This window comes from Pseudopipra pipra, chromosome 12 (assembly GCF_036250125.1).
Source record: "Pseudopipra pipra isolate bDixPip1 chromosome 12, bDixPip1.hap1, whole genome shotgun sequence".
Lineage (NCBI taxonomy): Eukaryota > Metazoa > Chordata > Aves > Passeriformes > Pipridae > Pseudopipra > Pseudopipra pipra.
In genome coordinates, this window is record NC_087560.1 from 17,366,109 (window position 1) to 17,377,011 (window position 10,903).

The following is a 10,903-nucleotide window of genomic DNA, read 5'->3' on the forward strand; positions in this document are numbered from 1 at the left end:
ACAGCAGCAGTTATTTACAACTGAACTTAAATCTAAAAAGCACTTTTTTCAGCTTATTCTTCACTTCCCTGCTGACAAGCACAGCAAAAGTAGAATTGCTGGAGTTACTGGTCCAACCTGGGCTTAGGAAGAACAGCAATACCTGAATATAGAGTGCAGCTCCAAGCAGCAAAATGTTGCCTGAGAGCAAAACAAGGTAGTAGTGGCCAAGAGAACAGGTACCTTCTTGAGACTTACACAGCCTAGAAATCCTCCCCAGCTCTCTCCAGGTATCTGAGTCCTTGTTTCTGTGGGTATCTGATGTCCTTGTGGTCCAAGGCTCTTGTTGTCCAAGTCCCAATTCATGCTGGTCTATATGATTCTAGAGATAAATAAGAAATAAAGCTGAGACCCTTCCCATGAAAAAAATCTAAGACCTTTTCTGTACCAGCCTCACACCCAGTAATGAATGCCTAAAGGTCATTTTCTGTCATAAATATATGCATTTTTCCTAATTTTATCTTTTAAAACTTTACAAGGTTTGACACTTGTTCCTTCCTGTACATCCCATCCCAACAGCTGCACTGCCAAGGGTAATTTCTCCATATTCTTTAATATTAACACTACATGTTGAAAATGTGGGTTTCAGCCAAGAAACTTGCTTCTTTTCCCTTCCTTCTGTTGGATTTCATTCAGATAGAATTGCACCATATAACCAAGGGTAATTTCATAGGCTTTTGTGAGAAATTTTCAGTAGAAATCTGAAGGCTTCTTGTCTTTCCTGATGGGATAACATGGAGCAAGTTCTACACCAGCTCTCCTTGTCTACCCCATAGAAAGAGTGTCAAGGATATGCCTCTCCCTGTATACTACTCTCCTCCACAAATTCCCCAACACAGTCCAGCTTATTTTCAGGTTGTACTGGAACCTTCAAACTTGTTAACTTGCTTTAATTATCTTTCACTAACAATCAGACTAACAATCAGAATAATTTTTCTATTTTAAAAAGTACTGCCTGAAATAGAAACACAAAAAAGTTGACTAAAATGGGGGTGGGGGGGGAAATTCATATCTGAGACTAAAACATTTTGTTCTGAAAATTCCCTTTACAAAGTACATATTGACACCAAGGGAGAAGAGGGGAAAAGGTGCTACACGATATTTCTGAGAGATTTATTCCTCTGAGAAAATGTTTGTTGGCAAAGACAGGGGAGAAGAAAAAAAAAAGGCAGAAAAAAGCCACACAAAAAACCCCAACCCAAACCCCAGAAAGAAGTGGGGAAGAATATTTAAGGGACATAAACATACAAGACCTTCCTACCTCATCCCCAAATCATTTCAGAGCAGGACTAATAATATGATTTTAATGACACTTGTGTAGGAATCAGTTTTCCCACCTGGAATTTCTTGCCTGACAAAATGATCAAGTAACTCATAGAGAAATAATATGTGAGAAAAATATAATTGTAATGTCTTCTACCAAAACCAATGACCAGCTGTGCCCTCTCTACTGGTGTATTAGTTCACTCCTCTCAGATAATGGGGAAGTAGCTTTGCTGTGTGGTCGTAAATGAAGTAGACTGGAGTAGTTAGTTCAAAAGTGACAGAAAAAAGAATTCCAAGAACTCAACTGAGAAGCTTACTGGAAAAGTGGGGCTGAAGATCTAAATGCAGGAGGTGGATGATTCAGTAATGAATGGAAGGCTCATTTTGACAGCTTGGGCTGCCATCCAAGCTAATTTGTTTCCAAGCCTTCAGTTTGCCAACTGAAGTGGCTGAGGAATAATAGGCCCCAAAAATATTTCTAAGGAAACACAATGCCCATTATCACTGAAGGAGAAAGAATCTGCACGTTTCAAAAGAGGCAAAAGAAATTTGAGATCTGCCAACTTTGGCCAGTTCCAAATGACACAGGAAGGAGCAGTTACAATGTACTGAAAGGAAAGAAATAGAGCATTGTTAAATAAAGTAAATTCAAAGTAAAAGTCGTCATAAAAAACAGACACAATAAATAGAAGGATGTTTCTTTTAGAGAGAGATGATTTTATGGCTGAGCCCATGCAAGCAGCCTATGAAAAAGAAAAGAGGGGCATAGGAAAAAATTGAAAAGAAACTGGTAAAGAGAAGTAGTATATAGTAAAATGAAGAATAATGAAGCAGTACCTTTATGTTCAACTTGGTCATCACAGTATTTCATATAAACTCACCTGGATATTTTAAAAACATTAGAAACTTTAAAAATTCCCACACACAAACATTTTGTAGCTCTCACTAAAGTCAACAACAGCAAGAAGCGCCTTGCAATTGTCAGCACAGGTTAAGCCTGTCCTTATCCTTCCAGTTTCTGTGCAGAAACACCCACCTTACCCCCGTGGCACAGCACAGGGGGGTGTTGGTTTGACTCCCTGAGCCAGGACATGGAAAAGCCACATTCTGTCCACGGATCAGCCACATGCAGACCTGTCTCTGCCTGTCCCTGCATCCCAGTGGAAAACACATCCACAGCCACTCTGTGCTTTCAACCCCTCTTTCTTCACGGCTACCAAGATGACAGCGCATCCAGAAAACAGAAGAGGGAGATTTGATAAACATCTTCAAAAAAGTGAAAGGGATTTTTAGAGTAGAACAACCAGGTAATTCCCCACTTGAAAAAGGAGTCAGCTTCATGTGCAGTTAAGCAGAATAAGAGATTCTGAGGAGTTGAGAAACCACTGCATGGCTACAGGAAACATCTATGGAGGTTGTGTACTCCTTTTCACCACAGACTTCACTTCTTCAGTGAAGAACAGGTGAAGAGGCTAGACATGGCTGGTGTATATATAAAAAGCTTTTTTTTTGTTTGTTTTACTTTATGCAAACACATTAAAATGCTTATGACTTGTAAAAATATTTCCTTATTATATTTTTTCTACCTAAGGGCAAAAAAATCCATTTTTCTGCTCTAAGACCTGCTCAGCAAAATACTGGAGTTACCTGTTAGCCTTCAGCTTAGGTTTTCCTAACAATCAGCACTGCAAAACTCACCCTTCTCACCTGCTACTCACTTGATGCTACAAACAGACCTTTTTTGTGCACAAAAGGAAAGTAACATTTTACTAAGAGACTTGCCAGCCTTTTAGATGATACCACCTCTGTGATGCCCCATCAACACCTGACTATAAAAACGGCTTTCTCGTCCTCCTAAACACCTTTCTGATCTGAAACCTTTTTTTTTTCCCTGCATTTTTAAATGAATGGAGAAAGAATGAAACTACTGTAATTGTCTTGCACTAGACAGATTTCTAAGCTTCAAGTGGTTTTAGATGCACATTTCATGGTCGGTGTTATTGAGGACCGTTCCTAATAAATTTATACATGTGCTCACCACCTCCATTTCCACTGAGAAGGGAATCTAGCACTGAAGGTTACTTTTCCTATTTCTAATACAATTGCACTACCAGGCTACTTAATTAAATGGGCACTCAAAGCTAACTGTGTTCCCTCAGGGTAACTCTAAATTGCAATGGGAAGGTACGACTGCGATTTTAGTAGTTGTACCAAGCCCAACTTCCACCCCAGGAGGATCAGTAGCAACAAAGCTACACCTGAGCAGGTTTCACTGCAGGCTGAATCACTGCACACATATTCACACACAACTCTGTGGGTTTTACAGCAGCCAGATTAAAACTAGCCACAGCAGAACCAGGGCCAGCACTGGAGTCAAGAAATATCTGAGAAGACAAGAGATGGACTCCCTTCCCCTTCCCAGTGAATTTATACCTAAATTAATTTCAGAGCCCTTGTAACTGTCCTGTTGGTTGTCCCTAAAGCCAACAGTGTTTCCACGTGCTCATTTGCAGCAAAGGTGCACTTTTAATGAGTATGCACTGCCATACCTTGCATTTTTTTCATGTCAGTGGCTTTCATGGGTGGTCACCTCTCCACAGCATAGCCCAAGGACTTACTCAATACCTTGCAAATTGATTCTTCCTCATGAGAGGGTACTGGCTGGATGCCACTGAAACAGAAATAACCATGTTTCCAGAGGTAAGATTGTTTGTGTTTACTCAATAAGATGCATATTCACAAAATTCTATCATTGGAAAATCCAAGTATTTTAAGAAACCAACCTTTCAATGGAATTCTGACAAGTCAGGATGTTTTGCTGATAGATGAGCAGTATCCTGCCACAGTTAAACAGATTACTATTTGTGAATTTTGACATAATTACTGATTTCCTCAACAGATTTAAAGTCTAAGTTTATCTTCATGTTAATCCAATTTCATGCCTAGAACAGAGCAAGCACAACAGAATGTCTTTCGTAACCTTCTGATATCATTAATTATTGCTACATTGGGAGTTACAGCATGGAACAAACAGGTTTTTAAATGGAAATCATTTGTCTCTCAGCAGGGAGACTCAACAGTTTTATTTCCTTCAACACCAAGCTGCATTCAAGTAATCTTGTTTCATGGTGATCCTCCTTCGACAACCTGCAAGTCAGTGGTAAAATGCCATTTATTTTGTCCCTGGATTGGTCAAATATGCTGCCCATAAGGGGAGGTGTCTATTTCCTCTCCTAATTGTGGAGGAAGGGTTTTCTATATGTTAAGGCCACACTTTCCCCAAGGTGTGGGCATTTGGTCAGGTTTCCTGGTGATTTTCCACAAAAGGAAATCCCCTAACTCATTAAAAAAAAAAAATAGATTAATTGACCGGTTCAGTAACAAGCTGCCCCAGGACCCAATAAACTTTACAAAGGGTACATTCCAATTACGACTGGGCTCAGCATGAACCTGATAAGTAAGCCAGCAGAGTCCTTCTCCAGCATTAAGAGTGGGTTTTTTCTCTTTTTCCTCCATTAATTTAACCCTTTCTTGGCACTTGTGGATTGACCAACTCTTTGTTTTCCCTCTCCCTGTGAATGTTAACCCTGCTGAACAACTCCCAGCAATGAGATCTAACGGGCTCAATAAAGCCAACCCTTGGTCTCCAGTCACTTTCTTGGCACTGCTGTGGCCCTGTCAGGGTCAGCTACAGTGCTGCCTCCTTCCAGCCTGGTGTCATAAAATGAACCCAGCTCTCAGACCAGGACAGGGAAGAGGGAAAAAGTGATTTTCTCTCAGCAGAAACATCTAGTGAAGCAACTGGAACCACCTGCTAGCAGAGCACAGCTACAAGCCTGCCTTCCCTGTGTGAGAGGGGTGGGAGGGGTACAGGGGCTTTTGGTAACAGCCATAATTGCAGCAGCAGGAGAAGGAAATGCAAGGCAGGTATCAAGCTGGGGAGACAAAACCAAAGGTTACTGGCTACAAAACATTGTTCTATATTCTCACATGTTAGTCCATCATGGCATTAGTTGATACAGACACACAAGAACATCTAAGACTCAAGTACTCCTGACCCCTTCGTGCCCACCCCTGTTCTTGGCAGCAAAAAAGCCCCATCTTGGTAGCATGTACCTGTCAGATGTGAGTAAGCCTGGTCAGCCAAAAAGAAGAGCTCTTGGTTTCAGGTCTTTGCAGCAGTTCTCCACCTGAGGCACCAAGCTGAGTGTAGATACAGAAGACCACACAGATCAACTCTGTCTCCTCCCTGCCTATGAGGAACACTGTGGAAGCTCAGGCTGAGCACAGGGCTGTCCTCAGGTACAAAAGAAATCATTTGACCAATCTGGCAACATCTGGATGTGTCTCAAACAATCATCAGGCATCTCCTCCAGAGACAGCACACGAAGGTCAGGTGGCAGTGCCCCATGAACTGCATTTTCTCTGCAGAACCCCCAGCCTGAGCCTTCTGCCACACAGCCCAACCGAGGTGCGAGGCAGCCTTTATTCACAGAGGCTTCTTTAGCTGGCTAGCCATGTAAAGCAGATCTACACACCTGCCTTGTAACTACTGCTACTTTAAACACATAAAAATGCACAGAAATTTGTATAGAAGACACTTAAACTGTTTGGACCTGCATCTACTTCTGCTCAGATTTTGAATATCATTTTCATACATTTATTATGCCTAGCCTGCACTGTATTTCTTATAGGAGCAAGAATAGCTGTAATTATTGTTGTCAATCAAAGTTTCTCTGAAGTCCTCAGCTTTACTGTTTCAATAACTCATTTTAACCGGTGGCAAATGTCTTCAACAAGCACTAGAGCCTAATTTGCAGTCTGGTTCCCTTGTCATTTTCTGAGTCATCTTGGTGGAATGCTGTGAGGCAAGAGATTAGTTTTAGGACTTTTTTCATCTCCTTTTTCTTTACATCTGAGAGCTGTTAAGAAGTTTGGTTTCAATAGCTCAGACATATTCAAGGCGTACTACAGGTACCCAAGGTGCAATGAAATACAAAGTTTATTCTACTTCACTACAAAGAAGATACCTGATAAACTGTTTCAAAGTCAGGCTTAGCACATGCAGGTGCAGCTGTTATTGGTTTCACTGGAATTACAGTTGCTTACAACTGGTGCTGGATTTAGCCCCTTACAAGTAAACCCTTCAGCATCACCGGGAGCTCAACTGTGATTGCACACAGTTGATTTACATTGTTGGTGTAAATCAGAAGTAATTCTACCAATGATACACAACCCTCGAGGTAAACATCAACCTCCCAAAATAGCTAAGATGCCAAAAATAAACATGATACAATACTGATGGATTTATAGGCAACTGACAGTTTCCTCCTCAGGTTCTTAATCAGGTCTCACCGAGAGGTGCTAATATAATTAGGGATGAGATATGGATTAATAGGAAGAAAATATCATAACCTCCCTCTTACAATAAAACAATTCGTACACTGTACTTACCTGCAAACTGCTCCATTCTTCTGGTAGCATGACATTTGCTAAGGCAAAAGCCTGTTGATAATTCTCTATAGTCCTATATAGCACTCAGCCATGGCTGCTCTTCAAAAGGCCATATTTATCCCCTGGGAAATATAGCTGTATTAATATGACATTTTGTCACAAATTAATCTTAAACAGGGTAATATTTTTGACACTGAGTTGAAACTGGAACTAAAAGGCAGTTCAGGTGGTTAAAGTGGCAATATCCTGTAGCAGACTTATATTCCCTGAGATAATACTGTTATGGTGTAAGTACCAATGTACTGGGATGTACAAAGGGGGAGAACTGTGCAAGTCTTTCTTCATTTTAACAACATACAGGATCGTTGGCCTTCTACTCTTTATTACAGCTGGCACTGTAGTAATGCCCACTGATCCCAAACACCAGAGCCTGTGGTGCCAGGTGCAGGATAGAATAACAAACCTTGTGATCAGAAAAAGCAGCCAAGACAGATAATTAGCACCTCATCTCCCATCATGACGGGCTGCACTGCTAGAAGAAGACAGACAGCTTAACAAAGATTATCTTTTTTAAAAAAGTAATTTCTCATTAAAGCGATTAAAAGTGGCCTGGTCTGGTTTTTAATTGAAGTCCCGTGGCACAAGTCAGTTGTGACGAAAGGGATTCTCTGTGATGTGCTCTCTTTCCTGCTGTGGAAGTTCCCAGGCTTTGTACAGTTCATCAATGCCAGGCTAATTAGCACAACGCAATCTTACCACTTACACCCACTTCCCAACTCATTTGCACATAGTTCCCAGTACTACAGAAATCAGGGTAAATTCATACTACAGATTTCCACAGGAGTTGATCCTATTACACAGAGGATGCTGTAAACCTTTTTTTGTTCCATTCCTCCAAACTACACAATGTTGATGGTCACTGAAGATTTGGTGATTTGGTGGACCCCAAATACTACCTTATGGGCACTTCAGTGAACATCTCAGCTGTTCTTCACCAACTGCAGTCATCTGCCTTTAATGGGATCATTTTCATTAAGACTAATGTCTCCTCCCTGGCTGTTCAGCTCAGTTCTCTCCTCAGCCTGAAGGCTGCAGCCACAGGCCATGCAGATATTTGTGTTACACGACAGACGGGAATACCCACACTCCTGATCTGTTCAATATCAGCCCTGGAGATGTGATGTGAAGCCCGCTGACCACTAACAGTCATTAAAGATCCTATGACACTTTTTGCAAGAGCAGAGGGTGTTATTAACTCCAGGATCCTGGCCATGTTCCAGTTTGGATAATTACATTCTACCACACTAAATTTCCCCCCACGGTTTCAGACGGGGAACTTCTGTTCTTCGCTTCCTCTTGTAACAACCAGAGCAAAGTGTCGCTGGCGCTGAAATGCCAACACGTCCCGGCCCCGAGCTGGGCACAGGGCTCAGCCCGTGGCTACAATGTGCATTCTGCAAAATGCCCTGGGACTCGTTAGTAAAGAAAAAGAAAACCATAAAAACGCAGCTCCAACCTCGGTGATTCTGCGGGTTGGTCACACACGCACATGTTGCTGCATTTCATTTCTGCCCACATGAAAGGGTTGGGTGTCTACCAGTGCTGTCCTCAGGCTGGACAAAGAGGTTTTGCTACTCAGTGTTTTATCAAGTGCTCAGGTGTAAGAATCAATCCAGCAAAGAGCTGAAATTCAGGCCTGTTTATGCCTTGGTTGTACTCAAGTGTCCACGAGTTTTTTAGGTAGCAACTGGATCTTCTGGAAGCAGACAGCAAATATAAGCAGCTCTAATTTCTGTATCAGGGAACACCAGAAAATATTAAACTAAGGACAAAATTTGTTACTTGAACAGGAAACCATGTGTGTTTATCCAGTGGAGTTGCTTGCTCCTTGTAGGTACTGTGAAATAAGAGTAAAATGCATCCGTAGTGAGGCAACAAAGGCCCATGGGGTACCATTATCATGACCTGGAGAGAGAGAAGGAACAGAAGAGACAACGTAAGAGAGGGAAGCGCTTCCTGTGACTTTGTCTGGAGAGGCAGCTCACCACCTATTTAGTTTTAAAGGCTCGTTTGATTGATTTTCTTACTAAAAACATTCCTGGGAAGTCTAAGTGTGGACTCGGAAATTATGATGGCTGAAGGGACCAAATCACTGAACTATTAAAGAAACTTTGAAAATACTATTTCTGTGTTCATTTGAGAGCAAACAGACAGAATTCTCTTCTCTGAATTCCTCCAGCTTAGCATAAGAAAGATGATGTACTGTAGATTCTGTTGCTCCAGGCAACTGATGAGGAACATCTTTGATGTGCTTTGATTAATGTTGGCTTCTTTGATTCAATGATATTTGGTTCCAGCTCCACTTTAAAAATAAAAAAATCCTTACTACCACAGGGAAAAATATTAAGGACACTTGCTTGGAAAACACTTGGGCTTATGTTAAGAGTTCTTATTCAAGATCAGAAAGTTTTCCTGCCTGTATTGTTCTCTCTCCTTTGAGCTGGTCACCTTGACTGCAAACCTGGACACCAGGTACACTCTCCTGGGGTAAAACTTTCCATCTTTTAGGACAATAAAAAATAGGAGTGAAAGGGACTGCCAGAGACCATGTCACTCCCTTTCCCTCCCAAATTACCTGATTGTTTCTTGCAGACATCTGTCTGTCTCTGTGATGGAGGTTTTGTGCTCCCCTGGAGTGATCTATTTTGGGATTTAACTATCCTACCCACTCACTCCTTCAGACAAAGGGATGCTGTCAGGAAACATCAGACCTCCAGAGAAATACAGCCATTTCTGTAGTAAACTGTGGAAGCTGTATAAAAATAGAGAGAGCAAATCGCTTCAGTGATGTTGTGATTACAAAAATGAAAACAGATTATGTATCCAAACTGGGTGGAAAGGGATTCACTCAGAGTCAGAACAGTGGGAATCTACCCGGTTTTCCTGGTTATTCCACAACTTTGAGACTTTATCATTTTGAGTCTAGCAGCTTTGGATTAATCAGACCAGACCACAATACCCAGCTATCCCAGTCTGACATCCAGTTAACAGTAGAAGGAACAGAGCCAGGAAGCAGAAGGAGGAAAAGAGGGACCACCTATCATGTTTCATTCACTGGGCAGACATCCTCCAACTCACAGTCCAAGAAAACTCCCACTTGTTTCTGAACGAGCTGTTCAAAAGCAGCGTTTTCCTGAATGGATCAGCACAGCTCCCAGACTAAAGGCTATTCTAGAATAAGCCAATGGCATTTTTATCCTGCTCTGAGTTAATATTAGTCCACAATGCAGTGTGTATCCTGATAGTGGTTTAAGTTAAGATTTTTTTTAATTTTTATTTTTTTTTTTTTTTTTTAGGAAATGTGAATTCCCGTATGCCCTACTTTGGTAGCTTAAAGATTGTAGGAGGTCAAAAAAAAATAGGTCAGTGAAAATAACATTGCAACAAGAAATTAATTGCAAAGAACGTTTAATATGACAGGGGACTACATAAAATCCTATTATATTTCTTCACTATTCTACTCAGTAGTCTGTACTATTGCTATACTCAAAGGCCAGGGCAGTCTCCCAGGGTAAATTGCTACATTAGTTTGACATTTCTGGCTCCAATTAACCTTATATTTGAGCTATTTTCCGAGGGTTTTTTTAAAAAAGTCTGTGATAAGGTTATGTTTTTCTATTAGAGTTTCAATTGCTTAATGGTCTGTTCCTGATGCCAATCCCTCTTTAAACACACTCTCAGTAAGAAAATTAGGCCATAGTTTGACAATACATTGCTTTTGGCAGCAGGACCAGCCTAAGGTCTTCCAAGCTCTCCCTCCTTGGCCCTGTCCTCACAGGACAACTCACTATCCCCTCCTTTGCTCTTCCTCAGGACTAAATGCTTCACTGCAATCCAGGAACTACAGCTTCAAAAGCTTTGCCAAATCCCCCTGTCTTACCCAGTCTGGGCTGGGAAGGAATTAGAACATTGAGGATCTGACTTCTTCATGGAAAGAGTCATTAAGCATTGGAAGGGGCTGCCCAGGAAGGTGGTGGAGTTACCATCCCTGAAGGTGTTCAAGGAATGACTGGAAATGCCACTTTGTGGACAAGGTGGTGATGGGTCAAAGGTTGGACTCGACGATCTTGGAGATCTTTCCCAA

At 41.5% G+C, this 10,903-nt stretch overlaps 1 long non-coding RNA gene across 1 annotated transcript in view; it reads right to left on the minus strand.

Moving 5' to 3' along the window:
- Window positions 1–10,118, minus strand: part of LOC135421014 (uncharacterized) — a 151,454-nt gene extending 141,336 nt beyond the window's left edge. Inside the window, exons 1-4 of the long non-coding RNA XR_010433820.1 lie at window positions 6,760–10,118; window positions 4,089–4,247; window positions 3,855–3,976; window positions 238–361 (exon numbers count right to left, since the gene is read on the minus strand). This is a non-coding gene — a long non-coding RNA (uncharacterized LOC135421014). The remainder of the gene's footprint in view (window positions 1–237; window positions 362–3,854; window positions 3,977–4,088; window positions 4,248–6,759) is intronic.
- Window positions 10,119–10,903: the final 785 nt, after the last annotated feature.